We start from the raw sequence: 20,209 nt of genomic DNA on the forward strand, positions 1-20,209 counted from the left end.
AATGAGTGGTGTATGAAAAACTGAAAAGCAATGATGTAATGTACTGATTTGTGGTCTATTGACTCTGGCAAGAACGGTATAATGGATCATACTAATAATATGTAATTACATTTGAAATTGCTGATTTTGAAAGAGCAGAGAGAACTAGTGCAGCCCATGAGAGCTGTGCCAAGCCAGGCATTAGGCAATCCTATAGACAACTTGCATCAACAGTGCACTATAGAAAGCCTCACGTTATACACAGAGGGCTCAATGACATCAATCAGATAAGTAGTTTTAACTCCAAAAATGGTGACATGGTCCCCAAGAGAGTGCATTGCACAATCTCATCCTTGAGAGCTCTCTATGCCCCAACAGAGAACGCCGTGCCCTTCTCCCATAAAGATCATTGTTGTTGCCCATCAAGGCTGAAACTGGTCTTGGGTTGCTTGTGTTCATTGCTAGAGGGACCCTGGTCTGGTACTTTGGAGTGGAATTTTTCAATAGGAGCAGAACCAAGACTGATTTGCACATGGCTGGTGCTTGTCTGGAAAGGCAATTGACAGCGGACAAAGAAACTATGGCTATTGAATGTGGCCACAAGTAATTACCAGTGGCTAAGAATATCTACCCATAACTTCTTCACTTCCTTGTTTTACTAATTGCCTTAAGATTACCATACTAGTCCACAGAACTATACTAGCCCACAGAACCATACTATCCCACAGAACCATACTGGCCCACAGATAGTTCACCATCAGACTTTGTAGCCCCCCAAAAGACCCCAATTGAAAGCACCATGCTACATATTGAAAGACTCCTTATCACCCCCAGAGCTTCATAGTACCACACCACTTAACAGAGTTTCCCCATATCACTCAAGTGAGAGCTTAACATCAAGCCAGATTGAAGTTCACATCACCAAAAGTAGAGGTCCATCCTACCACTTAAATACATGTTTCCCAGCATAGTGCTCTGTTTCATTGAAAAGGCACATTATCATGTCACAGAGAACACTACACCTCTATCGGAAAGCATTCTAACAAACATCAAAGCGCTACAAATCACCCTGTACAGAGCTCTGTCTAACTCCATAGACAGCTCAGTGTACCACTGTCAGACCCTGTGAATTGCATGAATGAACACTTACTATTAAATGAACAATGTAGTCCAGAGTGTGATTATTTTTACATAAAAAAATGAATCTTGTGAGGATTCTTATCTGAAACATGCATTGCATAGTTTCGTGGACCCCACAGATTCTTACATTGCTTATATAACCTTGTTGCTAGTTAAACCCTGTAGAGTAGCTTGGGTCCATAGACGTACTCTATGTACTTCAACTGCAGTATATATATATATATATATGCACCAAATCCTACAAAGGAGAGTTGACGCCGTGTCGTTCAGCTAATTCTCTTTATTGTCAGCTGGTGATGTTAGACGCGTTTCGCCTGTCCTGCAGGCTTGCTCACTAACATTGCAATGAAGTTTTTCCTTCAATTTAACTGAAAAATATGCCGTGTCACGTGAAAACTACAAAGTAATGGAGGGTGAAAACAGACTCGTAGTTTGTATTACATTGAAGGCATTAATTACAAATTGTTTAAATTATATATCATTTCATTCACAATTATTCATTACATGGTGTGTCGTTACTTTCACAGATATATATACATTTGCATGTGCAATTTATACAACTGTATTTAAATTTTATCCATCTATTACTGTGCTCGTTTTACGTTGATTTACAGACTGGGTGGTTTGAAATCCATTAAACCATAAGTGAACAGACCAAACTATATATAGTAAGACTCAAATCAGAATTACTACAACTGGTCTTCTATCTTTACGCATATTATTGCCTTTCTACCTTGCTAGTCCGGCCCCAGTGGGCTTAATCGCCTGGCGACCAATGTCCCTGCGGGCTTAAGTATGTAGGCAGTACAATTCTTCAAGTCCACAAGCGAGTGTTGCAGCATTTACGAGCCATTAAGAATGCAGACAAATCCTATCCAGTTGCTCGCCATTTTGCAAGTTGCCACAACAGTGATGTCAAAGGGTTGTCATATTTTGTTATCGATGCTGTTCCAATAAATAGGAGGGGAGGTGATCGCCAAAAAACACTTCGCAAGCTGGAATCCAGCTATATTATCAAATTGAATACTAAAGCCCCGATGGGGTTAAATATGGAGGAGGATCTCCATACGTATCTGTAATTTTCCTCGAGTTCCTAATTTTAACTGTTTTGATTTTATTATGTGCACACCAGTAGTAGGAGGGTAAGAATGACCAACCAAAAGGCATTGTGGGTAGCTGTTATATCAACTGTCCCTTCTTTCATTGTATGATTTGGTCACGAGCCCACTAGGGCTGAAGCCATGTACATTTGACTAGCTGTGTGTTTTGTTACTTCAAGATTGGGTGTAGGGTACAACAGGTCACCTGACTGTTTGAATATATTATCAATTACTTGGTCGCCAGGCGATTAAGCCCACTGGGGCCGGACTAGCAAGGTAGAAAGGCAATAATATGCGTAAAGATAGAAGACCAGTTGTAGTAATTCTGATTTGAGTCTTACTATATATAGTTTGGTCTGTTCACTTATGGTTTAATGGATTTCAAACCACCCAGTCTGTAAATCAACGTAAAACGAGCACAGTAATAGATGGATAACATTTAAATACAGTTGTATAAATTGCACATGCAAATGTATATATATCTGTGAAAGTAACGACACACCATGTGATGAATAATTGTGAATGAAATGATATATAATTTAAACAATTTGTAATTAATGCCTTCAATGTAATACAAACTACGAGTCTGTTTTCACCCTCCATTACTTTGTAGTTTTCACGTGACACGGCATATTTTTCAGTTAAATTGAAGGAAAAACTTTATTGCAATGTTAGTGAGCAAGCCTGCAGGACAGGCGAAACGCGTCTAACATCACCAGCTGACAATAAAGAGAATTAGCTGAACGACACGGCGTCGACTCTCCTTTGTAGGATTTGGTGCATATGGGGACCGAGTCTCGGAGGTCCGGAACGCCGACGCGCCCTTCGGTCTGGAGGAGGTGGGATTACCGAGGCACTCGTGGATTATATATATATATATATATATATATATATATATATATATATATATATATATTCACTGAAAAAACCATAGGTTTCACACACGTTATAGTTAGGAATTAGCATTTATAAAACCTTGCAAATTCACTGAAAAAACCATAGGTTTCACACATGTTATAGTTAGCTGGACATTTTACTGATAAAAAACCTATGAAATTCCCCCGTTATAGTTAGTGCAGGCAACTATAACTCACGCGACCGCAATCCTCTGCTGATGCTAATACTGTATTTAGACACTTATTTGCCCATGTCTTCTTCAATTAAATTTTAGCTATACATATATTACAAATATTTTTTTTTCATAAAGACACATATGTCATCAGCAGAGGATTGCGGTCGCGTGAGTTATAGTTGCCTGCACAAACTATAACGGGGGAATTTCATAGGTTTTTTATCAGTAAAATGTCCAGCTAACTATAACATGTGTGAAACCTATGGTTTTTTCAGTGAATTTGCAAGGTTTTTTAAATGCTAATTCCTAACTATAACGTGTGTGAAACCTATGGTTTTTTCAGTGAATTTGTACGGTTTTTTAAATGCTAAGTTACTTTACGCCATTCGTGGCGTGCGCGCCCACTTAACGCAGTTCGTTCCGTGCGCGCACGGTGAGCACGCGGTGCGCTTCGTGCACCGCGCGCCCACTTTATGCAGTTAGTGCCGTGCACGCACGGTGGGCACGCGGTGCGCTACGCGCACCGCATGCCCACGTTACGCTGGATGGGCCATGTACGCACGATGCGCTTCGCGCACCGTGCGCACATGGAGGGCATATTATGCGCTTCGTTGTGCAAGGTAAACTTTTAAATTTTCATTGATTTCAGAGATGCCATGCACAGATGGTGCTCTTCTGGCACAATTTGCACACGGGGTGGGGAGAGTATGGTTGATTTTAAAAAAAAAAACTTTTACATTTTCAGTTTAAATTTTCATTGATTACAGAGTGCGAGAGAGAAAATGGCGGCCGCCGCTTCCTGGTTTCGATCGATTCGAATGTTTACTAAGATCTAACAGCCAATCAGAATCGCGCTTGCGCACGTTACCGTACGCGTACGGTAAGCTTACCGTAAGCGCACGGTAAGCGCACCGTAAGCTGCCACAGATATATATATTGATTTAAATGCTATTTTCTCAGGAACTACTGAACAGATTTACACCAGACCTACAAAAGGCACTTCCTTGACCTGAGGACTACCTCTCTGCCAAATTTCAAGTAACTCTGTTCAGCCGTTCGGGCTGTAGCTGTGTCTAAAGGTCCTATGGAAAAATGCATGGGAAAAATGCGTTTTGGGACCCCCCTTTTTTCTCAGCCCCCGCTTGACGAATGCCCCCGAGACTTTCAGGGTAGGAGCGGAGCGTAGCGCCCCACCTATTTTGAAAATTTCGCGAGGATTCGTCGACCGGCGCCAAAGTTATTTCAAATAGAATGTTGCGGTTTCCCTATGGAAACAGGGTCCTAACTATAACTACCTACTGGCGACCGCCAGTAGGTAATATATATATATGTGATATATGTGATCAAGGCCATCTGGTGGCCGAAACGCGTAATGGCGTGCTGTGTGGGTGCTGATTGACATTAAATACCTGTGAAGCACGAGTTGGTGTCCGTGTGCTTCTTCCTCGCCGGTCGGAGGTGGGAGACAGCTTGTTGGATTTTCATATATATATATATATATATATATGTTGTGTTGTTATATATTGTGCACGTCCTCTACTTACTTTTGCGGACATCATGTCTGCAAATGTAAGTAGAGGACGTGCACAAATCCAGTCCGGGTTTTGGATAGAACTGAATGAGGCATGATGGGTGCCTTTCTTGAAATAAAACGAACTGGAAGGCAGAAATACGATTAGCACAGAACATGAAGAATCCTAAAAGCAATTTAGTTTGCAGGACTTATGCTGTTGCGTTCTTTGAATATCTGTATGTGTGTTTTGTTAAGAATCACTGGTCATTATACCACATGCTCAAATCCACCCAATTGCAGTGAAGTGCAGTGCATCTTTAGTTTTAACTAATGTTTTCTTTAAATGGAGGAAGTAATATGGCGCATACCAGGTTGAGAAAGGCCGCTTGACTGCCGAAACGCGTTCCTGTTTTGTCCATGGGTCTATTGAAGTCTGCGCAATAAACGAGAGAACCCCCCACGATGGCGAGTGCTGGCTCTTCAATCAGATAAGGTTGGGGAATATTTTTATATATATATAAATATACGTATATATTACCACATAAATAAATCTATAACACCCTCTGGAGTTTTACAAACAGCCCCTAAAGCACTACATGCCATCCCATCCAGCCCTCTGTATAACATACCATAGTAGGCATATATGTAGAGCACGTGTTTTCCCAAGTGTGGTCTCTTGGTGTTATTGACAGATAACAGATGCTATTGTTACTCAAACCAACAGTACTACATTTTATCGACCATAGAAGGATGAATGGCTCCATTGGGACCACCGCTATTAGAACTTGTGATGTTTGGGACAAGCATTTGTCCTCTGAACTACCAGATGTGGCATATGAAGCCACTGAACACTCAATGTCACCAACTTTGAGCATACTGATTCAGTCCATAAACATTCAGTGTCACCCTCAGTGACCCACGTTTCCCTCCGAAATAAGCCACATCGGCCAATTGATCACACAATATCATCCCATGGAGCGTCCTGTATCATTAATAACAACAAAATACATTCATGGAGCGTCCTGTATCATCCCATTCAGTATTTCATACTAGTCCATTCAGTACTCTGTATCACTAACTGTACACGTGCAACAACAGCCCATTGAGCACACAATATCATCCCATAGAGCAGTTCATGCCGCCCTACAAAGTACCGAATTTCACCCCAAAGAGTAAAGTACATGATGGGGACAGAGAACACCATGTCACCCTATAGAAGCACGTGCACTCTGAAAATAGATTACTCCAGGCACCCCAGAGGGGTGTCATCTAACACCATGGACATAACTGCAATCAAAGAAGTGCACCATGTTATATAGCATATATCAGCGTTTAAAGGGTCGACTATTATTCGTGTAGAGTGAAATATGATGATGTGCAAAGAATAATACTTTACTTTACATACAAACAAGAATGTCACTGTTTAGAGAGCACAAACAACACATTACAAAGAAAAATATCACAGGAAGGAAGAAAGCCCCTATGCTATTGCGAAAATGCGAGGATAAAACTGTCCTATGGAGAACAGAGTATCACTCTACAGAGATGTTGGTCATATAATAAAAAGATCACCATCTGACATGCATTTGAAAATCATCAAATAGAGAGCAGTAAATACCACCCTGTAAAGTGCAGGATACCATCTGATGGAAAGCAGATTTAAACGTTCTCAAAAGCAGAATCTCATAACATAGAAAGGGGAGCAGAGTTGTCCACAGAGTAGACAAAGATCATGGAAAGGAGACAATTGTCATCTACAGAAAATAGAATATACTCTTGCACAGAACATGCAAAATGTGACTCTATAAAGACCAAGAGCATCATCCTCTGTAGAACAGGCATGTTTATTGCATAGAGTGTAGAACTGTTTCCAAAAAACTGCATAATATCATATTATATAGCTCAGAGAGCAATGGTATGAATTACAGAACTTAGACAATACACAGTAGACCATCACCCACAGACAGTATTTTATCTTGGAACAGGAAGCATCAATGGCAGTGGACAGTATACCGACCAACATTGTCACTCTAGGAAAAATAGAAGATGGCCAATTGGCCAACACAATAGGCAAACACGAATACACTCTTCTTACTCTGAAGAGATCAGAAATGAAACCTATCGAAGCTGAATACTACCATTTAGAAAGCAAAATATCACCACGTAGAGAGCAAGGTTTTAGTTTATTGATGGCAAAATCTAATTCTTCGGCATTAGGGAAATACGCCTATAGAGAAATAAGTCAAGCTTAAAGAAAACACTATATCATCCGGTCGAAAACACAATATCACCTGGTTGAGAGCAGAATATCACCCAACAGCCCTCAGTATATCTCAGCCTATAGAGCGGAATATCACTCATTAGAAAGCAGGATTTTGCAGAACTGAGAATAGTACAATGATAACATAGAGAGAACATCAAACAGAGAGCACAATATCACCTGGTTGAGAGCAGAATCTCTCTCATTAAATAGCAGGATATGGCTAAATTGAGAATAGTATGATGATGAGCACAGAGAGTAGAACATCAAACAGAGATCACAATATCACTTGCTAGAGATCCGAATATACTCCATGAGAAAGCAGAATTCTACCCTTTAGAACATCACTCAGAAAGAAGAATATCACCTGTTAGAGGGCAGCATATTACCCATTAAAGATCTGAATATTGCCCAGTAGAACATCACTCAGAAAGGACAATATCAGCTGTTATAGAGCAGAATGTCACTCATTGCAGAGAAGGCTATATCCTTGCAGAACATCATGTAGAGAGAAGAGTATCACCGGTCAGAGATCAGAATATCACCCGTTGGAGAGCAGAATATCACCTGTTAGAGAGCAGAATATCACCTGTTAGAGAGCAGAATATTACCTATTAGAGATCTGAATATTGCCCGGTAGAACAACACCCAGAAAGGACAAAATCCGCTGTTAGAGAGAAGAATGTCACTCATTGAAGAGCTGGCCATTACCTTGCAGAACATCACGTAGAGAGTGGAGTATCAATGGTTAGTGAGAAGAATGTCACTCATTGCAGAGCAGGCTATTACCCTACAAAACATCACTTAGAGAGCAGAGTATCACCCATTAGAGAGCAGAATATCACTCATTACAGAGCAGAATATCACTCATTACAGAGCAAACTATTACCCTGAAGAACATCACTTAGAGAGCAGAGTGTCACCGGTTAGAGAGCAGAATATCACTTGTTACAGAGCAGACTATTACCCTGCAGAACATGACTTAGTGAGCAGCGTATCACCGGTTAGAGAGCAGAATATCACTCATTACAGAGCAGACTAGTACTCTGAAGAACCTCACTTAGAGAGCAGAGTATCACCGGTTACAGAGCAGAATATCACTCATTACAGAGCAGACTATTACCCTGCAGAACATCATGTAAAGAGAAGAGTATCACCCATTAGAGATCAGAATATCACCCGTTAGAGAGCAGAATATCACCCGTTAGAAAGCAGAATCCACCTGTTAGAGAGCAGAATTTCACCTGTTAGAGAGCAGAATATCACCCATTAGAGATCTGAATATTGCCCAGTAGAACATCACCCAGAAAGGACAATATCAGCTGTTAGAGAGCAGAATGTCACTCATTACAGAGCAGGCTATTACCCTGCAGAACATCATGTAGAAAACAGTGTATCACTGGTTAGAGAACTGAATATCACTCATTACAGAGCAGACGATTACCCTGCAGACCATCACTTAGAGAGCAGAGTATCACCCGCTAGAGAGCAGAATATCACTCATTACAGAGCAGACTATTACCCTGCAGAACATCATGTAGAGAGAAGAGTATCACCGGTCAGAGATCAGAATATCACCCTTTAGAGAGCAGAATATCACATGTTAGAGAGCGGAATATTACCTATTAGAGATATGAATATTGCCCGGTAGAACAACACCCAGAAAGGACAATATCCGCTGTTAGAGAGAAGAATGTCACTCATTGCAGAGCAGGCTATTACCCTGCAGAACATCACTTAGAGAGCAGAGTATCAATGGTTAGTGAGATGAATGTCACTCATTGCAGAGCAGGCTATTACCCTACAAAACATCACTTAGAGAGCAGAGTATCACCCATTAGAGAGCAGAATATCACTCATTACAGAGCAGAATATCACTCATTACAGAGCTGACTATTACCCTGCAGAACATCACTTAGAGAGCAGAGTATCACCGGTTGGAGAGCAGAATATCACTTGTTACAGAGCAGATTATTACCCTCCAGAACATGACTTAGTGAGCAGAGTATCACCGATTAGAGAGCAGAATATCACTCATTACAGAGCAGACTAGTACCCTGAAGAACCTCACTTAGAGAGCAGAGTATCACCGGTTACAGAGCAGAATATCACTCATTACAGAGCAGACTATTACCCTGCAGAACATCATGGAAAGAGAAGAGTATCACCCGTTAGAGATCAGAATATCCCCCGTTAGAGAGCAGAATAACACCCGTTAGAGAGCAGAATATCACCTGTTAGAGACCAGAATTTCACCTGTTAGGGAGCAGAATATCACCCATTAGAGATCTGAATATTGCCCAGTAGAACATCACCCAGAAAGGACAATATCAGCTGTTAGAGAGCAGAATTTCACTCATTACAAAGCAGGCTATTACCCTGCAGAACATCATGTAGAAAACAGTGTATCACTGGTTAGAGAACTGAATATCACTCATTACAGAGCAGACGATTACCCTGCAGACCATCACTTAGAGAGCAGAGTATCACCCGCTAGAGAGCAGAATATCACTCATTACAGAGCAGACTATTACCTTGCAGAACATCACCCAGAAAGACAATTTCAGCTGTTAGTGAGCAAAATATCACTCATTCCAGAGCAGGCTATTACCCTGCAGAACATCACTTAGAGAGCAGAGTGTCACTGGTTAGAGAGCAGGATATCACATGTTAGAGAGCAGAATATCACCTGTTAGAGAGCAGAATATCACCCGTTAGAGAGTACAATATCACCCATTGGAAAGCAGAATATCACCCGCTAGAGAGCTCTCTAATACAGTAACACATCAGACTACAGCGCAATGAAGAAATTAATTTCGTGAGGACACTAGACTATCACTCAACAGAGAGCAGAATATCAATAATTGGAGAGTATAAAAATGACCTTTAGAAAGCAGACTATCGTCCAATAGAACGTAGACTATCACCCTAAAGCGGAGAAAAGAGCCCAAACCGAAATGACTGGCACTCAGAAAGCTGATATTTAAAGCAAAACCTCAAAATTGAGACAGCTGAATAACTCTCTTTAAATAACTTATAAATCATCAAAGGGAAATGTATTGCCAGAAGATAGGAAAAATATGCGAGTGAGCATAATATGGCCAAATAAAAGAGCTGAATACAAGTCATTAAAGAGCAGAAAATTGCTCAAATGATAATTGAATATCACCCACTGCAGAGCATAATATCACCCATTTGAGAGCAGAGGATCACTCAACTGGGAACAGCATACTATGCAACACACAGCAGAATGTCAGTAGGGATTTTGTAAGTTTTCATTACAGGGTCAAAACCATAGGCCCTGACTATTTGGTTATCCCTAGTTTACAAAAAGTTATTTGTTTTAGTACATTTACACCCTGGTGTTGCCTAATCTTCAAGCTGACAATATTTCCTTGCCAGTGGTAGAGGACTCTAAAAATGACCGTACCATTGTCAGGAAAGTTACATTGAAAATTGTGTTCTTCACAACTTTGAAACTGAATAGCAGTCAGTGTTTTTTTCAATTGGAAGAATTTTGTAGCCGTGTAAAAATCCCAATTTCAGTTTACAAACCCTCATTCATAAAAGTTTGAGGATTATTGTTGATAACTGCAGTACTGGTGCCAATTATAGAAAATTTTCTAGAGAAAATGCTTACTTCTTCACGCACCCATGATGTTCACCCTTAAATGTCAACATCTGAAGATCAGACTATCAACCAGAGAGCTTAATATCACTCCTAAGAGAGCAGAGTATAAGCCACTAGAGTGTAAATTATCTGGCACGATAAGCGGCCATACTGACAAAACTCACCTAATATACCGATTAAGGTCTACATGTATCTATCTTTCCTTTTACCTCCATGTATGTACTATAATCGACACCAGCGAGTTCGATGAAAAGCGATCATATCAAATGCTAATTATGAATACACATACAGATATCTTTTAGAAAGATTTGCCATATTTATACTTGCTTTTGTCTTGAAATATGTTTTTTCACTAGCTGCGTGTTCGAACACCACTTGCATTTTATCTGAACTAGGCTGTATCCAAAAGATTTGCCATTTGACTTGCTTTACTAGTGAACCTACTACTATAGCACTGCTTTATCATTGGTTTTGACCTATGTCCTGCTAAACTAGTAAGGACCTCTATGTCTCTTTCCCCCCCTCCTTTTTTCTCCACCATAGGTAAACACCTTCCTTGGAGCTCTACAGAATGACATTTGAACTCCTAATTTGATCTTGGGTAATATCCCTTTATCTCACCACCCACTTAACGTTCTTAAGGTCCTGACGAAAGCCCCCCGACCCTTCGGGGCGAATTAAGGGCTGAAACATGTCGACCCATCACTCGGACTGACTGTGCAGTGGACTCATTATACGCCCTGTCTGCACAACCCCCCCCCCCCCCCTTTTTATTCATTTTCCTTGCTCCAGACAAAAATAAAACACAGTCCAGGCAGCAGGAGGAATTTACTTTTTAAATATTTTTTCTCACTTAACACGAGCACTTCACAACTGTTTTTATCTCTGATCACTACTGTAAATATCCAGTGGTTCCCTCCGGGTGAAAGAGGCATAAAACAAAACCCAATGATGATGCTGTCACGTTTTTAAAAAACTAGGCGGAGAATCAAGATATACCGCCCTACGAACCGCTTAAACGTGAATGAGGGTTTTTGAAGGAATAGATTAAAAACCGCATAACCCTGGAAAACAGGTGCAAGTGATCCATTCTATTTTTGATTATTAACTACTTGCCGGAAGGTGAATGGACCACATCCCCTTCTATCTCCCCTTATCTTGATTCAAATACACCCTTAAATGTCAACAGCTGAAGATCAGACTATCAACCAGAGAGCTTAATATCACTCCTAAGAGAGCAGAGTATTAGCAACTAGAGTGTAAATTATCTTCTGAAAAATCATATTATATTCAATAGATAAATGGATATCATTGCGAAAGGAAACTATCACACAGCAGAGAGCAGAATATCTGTCAAGGGAGAACAGAATAACGCCCCTTAGAGAGCAGACCATGCCCTAATAGAGCGCAGGGCATCACCCACTACAGTATAGAACACCTGTTGCTAGAGAACAGAATGTCACCCATGAAAACCGAGTACTGTCCAATGCAGAGAGCAAAATATCACTAAGGAACTGATTAAAATTCAGTAGCAAGCAGGACATCAACTGGTAGAGATCATACTATCGTCACCCAGTAAGACAGCCGAATACCACTCAACAGTGAAAAGAAAAATTGATTGATTTAACTATTTGTAGAGTGCAACTATCACTCCGAAAGGAGCATCCTGGCGCTATGCAGAAGAGAGTTAGGAGAGTCAGGTAGACATATAATGTATCTCAGTTTATATGAGTGGAGAACAGAATGCATCATTAATCCCAAAGATCCAGGTCTTCGAGGCTCTCCTGAATTTGACTTCTGATTCCATCAGCCTTAGTTGTGTGGGCATGAGGTTCCATGCTCTGGTTCCCAGAACTGCCAAGGATTTTCCTCCTTTGGTTTCGCACCTAAAGGCAGGAGATTTAAGAAGGTTTGCTGAGGAGGATCTAAGTGTCCGAACAGTGGTGTAAGGGGGGGGGGGGGGATCTGGCCGTTGGATATGCACCTGAATCAGCAGAATATCTGGAATAAAAGAATATAATTTAAGCTATCGTAGTGCACACTATCACGCAACTGAGAGCAAAAAAATAAATTGAGTAGCGGAATATTCTTGGTATAGAGAACATAACCCACTTATGGATGAATATTGCTTATTCCAAAGCATAGCTTTAGAAAAATAGGAGCTGACTATGGGCCAAAAGAGACTTCAGTATCACTTCTTAGAAAGGACAATACCACCCATGGCTGAACAGCATCCCTCTCAGTAGAGTGCGAAAAAGCGCCTTGACGCCTCATCAGAGGAGTAAGCGCTATATAAATGCAATTACAATACAATACAATTTTAGAGAGGGGAATGTCACCTTTTGGAGAATAGAAATAGGATCTCGCCAATAGAGAGGATGTCGCTCACTGGAGAACAGAAAGGCAGCTAGAGAGTGATTATCACCAATTAGACAGCAGGATATCCTCAATGGAGGGCACTTTATTATTGGTTAGAGAGCAGAATGTCACCAATGGAGAGCAGGATGCCACCTATTAGTTACTGAGTAGAGCCAATAGAAAGCAACCTGAGGCACGTTAGAGAGCAGGTTATCACCAATAGGAAGCAGGATAACTTGTTAGAAAGGAGAGTATCTCTATTAGAATAAAATATCACTCGCCTAGAACAGATGATCACAAACAGAAAGCATAATGTCACTAATTGGAGAACATGTCATCGCCAACAGAGAGCAGAATATCACCAACAGAAAGCGGATATAATGTTTTAGAGAGCAGAATATCGTGACAGTAAAATATCAACGTGACAGCAAAATGACACCCATTTGAGAGCAGAGTGTAACCAATATGGAGAAAATATATCGCCCACCAGAGAGCAAAATGTCCCTAATTAAAGAGTAGGATATCACACTTCAGAAGGCAGATTATCGCGCACAGAGAGCAAAATATCTGCAAAAGGGAGCATAGAATCTCCCATTAAAGAGCAAATTATAGCCAGCATATCACGCATTAGAAAGTCGAATGTTTTCAATATAAAACAGGATATCACGTGTTAGGAACCAGACTATCACCCACTGAGAGACGATAATCATCAGTGAGAGAGCGGAATATAAATAAAAGGATATTAAGAGAAAAGCACACCACCAGTTAGAAAGCAGAACATCTCCAATAGAGGGGGGACGGTAGCACACCTTAGAGTGCAGAATATCGTCAAAAGAGAGCATGATATTTTGCGTTAGATAGCTGATTACCGTTATTACGGAGCAATACGTCATCCGTGAGGGATCAGGACGTCGCCATAAAAAAAGAGTTGGATATCACACGCAAAAGGGCAGAATATTATCAGCGGGGTATCCCGCGTGGGAGGGAAGAAGCGCCCCAGTAGAACGCAGAACTAACCCCAGCCACCCCCGCCCCGCCCCCTTTCGGCTGCCGAATGTTGATCTCTAGCCCGCCCTCGGACCCCCTCCACGGCAGTATCTGACAGCGAGCGCGCGCTGCTCCCGCCGCGCGGCCATTGGTGCAGCACCCTGGACAGCGGGACAGGACCTGCCTCAGGCGCGTGGCCAGAGCCGCAGTGCGAGGAGACTCAGCCATGGACCCGCTGCCCTCTACTGCCGCCCCCTCTGCCCAGTCCCAACAGACAAGCGCCGTCTCTCTCCTCTCTCTGTCCCTGCGACTCTTCCCGCCTCCACCTCTCCCTGGATATATCTTTATCTCACCCTTCCGCCTCATCCTCTCTGTGTCAGTTCAATAGTGCTTTATTGACGTGCCTTAAAGACACACGTACTGCCAAAGCTTCACATATCGCCATATCTGCTTCTGCTTCTGTGCATCTTGTTTTCAGTATCGCCCTCTTTGCCCTCTCTCTCTCTGCATGTTTTTCTGTGCGTCGCTCTACAACTCTCTACGGCTTTCTCTACCATATTTGTATTTTTCTGCTTCCTTATGCAGCCTCTCTGTGCATCTATCTGCATATATATCCTTCTACATTTCCGCCACTGCATCTCTCAGTGCGTCCTCTCTGTGCATCTGTCTCTCCATGCACATCTCTCTGCATCTCTTGGTGCGTCTTCTGTACATCTCAATGCCCACATCTCTCTTTATCTCCGGCACTGACTCTCTCAGTGCCTTTTCTCTGTGGATATCTCTCTCTATGCATACCTCTGCATCGCTCGGCGCATCTTTTGTTTGCATCTGTCTGTATATATCTCTTTCTGCATCTCTCGTCCTGCTACTCTCTCGGTGCATCTTGTCTGTGCACACAACTCTCTATACATATCTCTCTCCATCTCTCGCCCTGCCCTCTCAGAGTACATATCTCTAAATCTCTCGTCCTGCATCTCAGAATACATATCTCTCCATCTCTCACCCTGCCTCTCTGAGCACATATCACTCCATCTCTAGCCCTGCCTCTCTGAGCGCATATCTCTCCATCTCTAGCCCTGCCTCTCGGAGTACATTTATCCCTCTCTATACCTCTTACTGCCACTCAGAGTGCATCTCTCTCTCTCTGCATCTCTCGCCCTGCCTCTCAGAGTACATATCTCTCTCCATCCCTCGCCCTGCCCCTCAAGAACACATATCTCTCCATCTTTTGCCCTGCCTCTCAAGAGTGCATATCCCTCTCCCTGCATCTTAGTGTACATATCTCTCTCTCCATCTCTCGCCCTGCCTCTCAGAGTACATCTCTCTTTAAAAACGTCTCCCTGCCTATCAGTGTACATATGCCTCTCTCACCCTGCAAGTCAGAGTACACATCTCTCTCCATCTCTCGCCCTGACCTCAAGAGTACATATCTCTCTCCATCTCTGGCACTGTCTCTCAGACTACATAACTCATCTCTCTCTCTCACCATCTCTCGCCCTGCCTCTCAGTGTACACATCTCTCTATCCATATCTGGCTCTGCCTCTCATAGAACATATCTCTCGATCTCTGGCCCTGCCCCTCAGACTATATATCTCTCAATCTCTCGCCCTGCCTCTCAGAGTAGATCTCTCTCCATCTCCCGCCCTGCCTATCAAAGTACATATCTCTCTCTCCATCTCTCGCCCTGCCCCTTAGAGTACATATCTCTTTCCCTACCGCTCAAAATACATATCTCTCTCCAGCTCTCGCCCACTTCTCAATGTACATATTTCCCCCCATATCTCGCCCCGCCTCTCAGTGTACATATCTATCTAATTATCTCGCTCCCCGTCTCTCTGTACATCTCAAAGTACATATTTCTCTGCATCTCTCGCCCTACCTCTAAAAGAACATATATCTCTCCACATTTCGCCCTGCCTCTCAGTGCACATCTCGCACCCTGCATTTCTCCGTGCACCTCAATGTACATATCTCTCTGCATCTCTCGCTCTGCCTCTTTGTGCACCGCTCTGCACACACCTCTCTCTCACTTTAGCCCTCTGCCTAAATCAGCCACACCCCCTCGAGTTTTAATTGCCTTGCAGAAAGAATATTTTTTAAATGATCATTTTCATTTTGTGCAGACATTTCGCATTTTTATCAATTTTAAAATCTTTGTAGTCGTATCGTATTTTATAGTTTAATAAACTAAGGTCTCAATAAGCATAATTTTGAATCACACCCTCCTTACCTCTCTCCTTGAGACTACTATTCTCGCTGCCTTCCCCTTGTGTCCGTGTCTCCTTCCCTCCTGCTCTCCCTCCATACAGCTCCCGTCCCTCCTATGTGCCCGAGAAACACCAGCCCCTCTGCGCCGATCTATGCCTCTTTTCAAGGGTGCCCCTCCATTCCTCGGCGCTGGACCCCTGTGCCCTTCTCCCGTGGGAATATCATGTCTGACAGAACCCAGTGCTTCATTCAGCCATGCCATCTCTTCGGCCATACCTGTGTCAGGAAACACTTTTTTTCCCAGACCTCCATTTTCGTTGTCCTCTGGCGTAGAACAGTCCTTTCCAGAAATTACCTCAATATTGTGCAACTGGCATCAATATGGCACACACCTCCATTAGCAACTTACCCCTGCACCGCCTCTACACACGGACAGAGACACAAACACACACAGTACCGCACTGAGGCCGAGGAAGGCTCTCCTACCTTGGGTGACATATAGGTGCCCTTGCTGGAGAAGGGGCTTCGGGCTCCATTCCATCCCGTCGGTGCCCGGGGAAGGCAGGGCGCGAGCAATGCCGGATGTCAAGGGATGGGCGGTGAAAGGGCATTTAAGGGGTAGCAGGAGCTTCTCCTGTCCCAGCATCCATGGATCCACGGATAGGCGAATGGTTTCCAGTGATGTAGACCAGTAGATTGGGGCCGGGCCCCCGGTTTGGCTGGGGTGGACTCCAGTTCAGCATGGGTGGCCTCAGCGGTGGGTGGACAGGGCTGGATGTGGCTCGCCTCGTCCCCAGGACACCCAGGGCGGCCTCAGTAGGTGCCGACTGGACCCCAGTTTGGCCGGTTTGCAATTCAGTATGAGAGGACTGGCCCCTGTTCTATCTGGACAGATGCGCAGAACAGCCGACTGGTCTCCATTATCTGAGGCCTGGCCTCAAATGGCTCTGAATGCGACTATTAAGGCTCCGGACTGGGCTTACTGAAGTGTGCCCGGGTGGGCCCCGCTGTGCTCGGGTTTGTCCTTCCTAAGTGCTTGACTGGCCGTCAGCGTGGACGAGCTGGTTCCCAGAATGACTGAATTGGTCCCTAGTATACAGACGGGCCGCAGTGTGGACTGGTTACCCCTGGTATGGAGGGACTGGTCCCCAGTGAGACTGGGCTTGTCTGCTCTATGCTTGACCGGCCCTCATTGCAGCTGGACTGAACCCCCGCGTGGTCGACCTTGTACACCAAATGCTTCACTAGTCCCCAGTCAGGCTGGACCGGCCCGGTGCGTCTCCAGTATGGTTGGTGTGATGCCCAATATCTCTTGGCTGCTCTCACTACGCTTGGACGACAGAGCGGGTCCCCATCAGGAACGGCCTTACCCAGAGTCAGCTCAGCCTGGTCCCCAGTGTGATAACAGATCCTAACAACGTCTGATCGCCTCCTCAGTATCTGGTGAATGGCGCGCAGCTTTATCCGTCCGCGCGCCCAGTATCCCGGAACTGCCCCGGTCCAGCGATGCTCCCAGCCAGCGGTGCTCCGCACAGAAGGTCTGCTCGCCGGAGTCTCAGGGTCGTTGCTCAGGATGACAAGGCTGTGTCCCAGTACACTGCCCCCACGGAGGTACGGCCACGTCCCAGTACTGCAGATATGATTGAGAAGAGACCATTTATTTGCAGGGGATGGACCCACGTATCTCAACCTTGTCTTTGCGGCGAGTTGGGTCGGCCCTCATCACGGAGGGCTGGTACCCAGGGCTGGGGTGCAGATGCGAGGATGGTGGTCTCACTTCTAGTAAGGATGGCTGGGACCTAAGATGGAAAGCTGGATCCTAGTACGGACGGCTGAATCCAGAACAGAGAGCTGATTCCAGTACAGAGGACTGATCCCAGTACGAAGGGCTGGTTCCAATACAGAGATAGGGCTGATTCCAGTATAGAGGTCTCATCCCCGTACGAAGGGCTGGTTCCAGTACAGAGAGAGGGCTGATTCCAGTGCAGAGAGAGGGCTGATTCCAGTATAGAGGTCTCATCCCCGTACGAAGGGCTGGTTCCAGTACAGAGAGAGGGCTGATTCCAGTACAGCGAGGGCTGATTCCAGTACAGAGGGCTGATCCCAGTACGAAGGGCTGGTTCCAGTACAGAAAGAGGGCTGATTCCAGTACAGAGGGCTGATCCCAGTACGAAGGGCTGGTTCCAGTACAGAGAGAGGGTTGTTTCCAGTACAGAGAGAGGGCTGATTCCAGTACAGAGGGCTGATCCCAGTACGAAGGGCTGATTCCAGTACGGGGGCTCTGATTTCCCCTGTGGAGGGCTAGTTTCCAGTATTAAAGCCTTACTCCGTGATTAGAGCGCGGGTTCCCGTTTTTGAGGGCCAGCCGTCAGTACGGTAGAATTCGTCCCTGCTAATCCAGAGCTCTCCGCTGTCGGTGGCCCCATTCTCCGGGGGCTGGAATGTTCTGCAAGCGTGGGTTTGAGCCCAGGAGGCTGAGCAGGGCTTTAGCCTCTCGCAGCCTGTCCACCACCCGGGGCTGGTTCAGGCTCCCCGCAGGCCGCGCTGCCTCGGCAGAGAGAGGATGTCAGAAGGCTTCCAGTACTGGTCGGTGCCACCCAAGGATGGCAGCCACCCTCTGTGCAGGGCACCTTGGGCGCAGCTGCCTCGGTTACCAGTTGCCGCTGCTCTGTGTACTGAGGCCTCTTTCGGAAACGACGAGCCGGCGTCAGGCCCAGCTTCCACCGGGTCGGCTCCGTCCTCTCCTGCAGGTCCGTTCCCAGGCCCCGGGGTTGCACCGCGGGGTCTGCTGTTGGCGCCGGGCGGTTGCGGGCTGCAGGATCCGCTGCCTGAGATGGGAGTGGAGGGGGAGGAGAAGCTCGTGCCCCCTCCTGCAGCCTGGGAGGGAGGGAGGGAGGGAGGGAGAAAGGACTGAAAGAGGCGGAGGGAAGTGCAGATGGGAAATCTTTAGCACTGCAGCAGCATCAGCGAGCGGAGCAGGGGGGAGCGCGAGGGAGGGGAGGTAGATGGGGAACAGAGAGTGGAGGAGAGAGACGGTAGGGTTGGGATCAAAAATAGGCCCGGATAGCCCAAAAAAGTGGCCCACATGTATGGATTGTGCGTTTTCGCGAAACTGCTTCAGTGTTTTAAGTTGTACAAGAAGGAGGAGAGGGGGGGTCTCTAAAAGAGGCTTGTTTTCTCAACTTCACTGAGGTAAAAAAAAAGCAAATGTTGCCTGGGCTCTCTGTTCACGGATTCGTTCACAATAGTGAACAACACCTGCATGTAAACGAGACCACTATTGCTCAGGGCCCCTGCTCACTCATCATACATTAATGTGTCCCTAGCCCTAGACGTTTACTCCGCTGGCTGTCAGACTTTTTTTTTATTCACAGTTTTTTCACAGCGCGAAATCGACCCAAAGGTATTGGAGCGTTTTACATGAGCACTAGTTATATTGCACAAAGACACATGTTGAGCCAACGCCGGTTTCCCAGCTCCTAAGTCAGCCGGTCTGGCCATTAGGCCGCATTCCTTCTGGCAGTGGTGTTTTACTCCACTTTCATCTTGAATTTTTTAGTCACTGTTTTGATTTTTTATTCATCTGTGACACTTTGTGCCCGTAGCCAGCAGAGGTCAGCTTTTTATATCAATTGGACGGCCCAGTGGGGGACTGGCAATGACACCTCAGGCCCCTTGGTGAAAAGGGGGCAACAGTGGCCCTTCTGCCTCCAGCCAGAGGCCTTAAGAAAGGTGGCTCATGCTCCGCTGGGCCGCTGGTGAGAGCTTAACAGCACAGACAGATCTCAAATCGGCAGCAAAAAAACAAAGCATCCCACAGCTGCAACGGGGATACCAGAAGTGCCTAGTTTGTATAAAATGAAGTGTCAGGGCTCTCATCTGGAGGCCACTGCAGCTTGCACCACACATTGCCCCTGCCATGCTGCCAATGATAGTAACAACACAACTACTAACTATCAC

General features: G+C 44.8%; 1 protein-coding gene across 3 annotated transcripts in view; it reads right to left on the reverse strand.

The window, feature by feature from the left end:
* LRFN1 (leucine rich repeat and fibronectin type III domain containing 1) overlaps positions 1-19,028 on the reverse strand; it is a 708,919-nt gene extending 689,891 nt beyond the window's left edge. For all 3 annotated transcript variants that reach the window (XM_085624962.1, XM_085624961.1, XM_085624960.1), the window contains exon 1: positions 16,736-19,028. The gene's annotated coding sequence lies outside the window, so the exon portion shown is untranslated. The remainder of the gene's footprint in view (positions 1-16,735) is intronic.
* Positions 19,029-20,209: the final 1,181 nt, after the last annotated feature.

This window comes from Triturus cristatus, chromosome 9 (assembly GCF_964204655.1).
Source record: "Triturus cristatus chromosome 9, aTriCri1.1, whole genome shotgun sequence".
Lineage (NCBI taxonomy): Eukaryota > Metazoa > Chordata > Amphibia > Caudata > Salamandridae > Triturus > Triturus cristatus.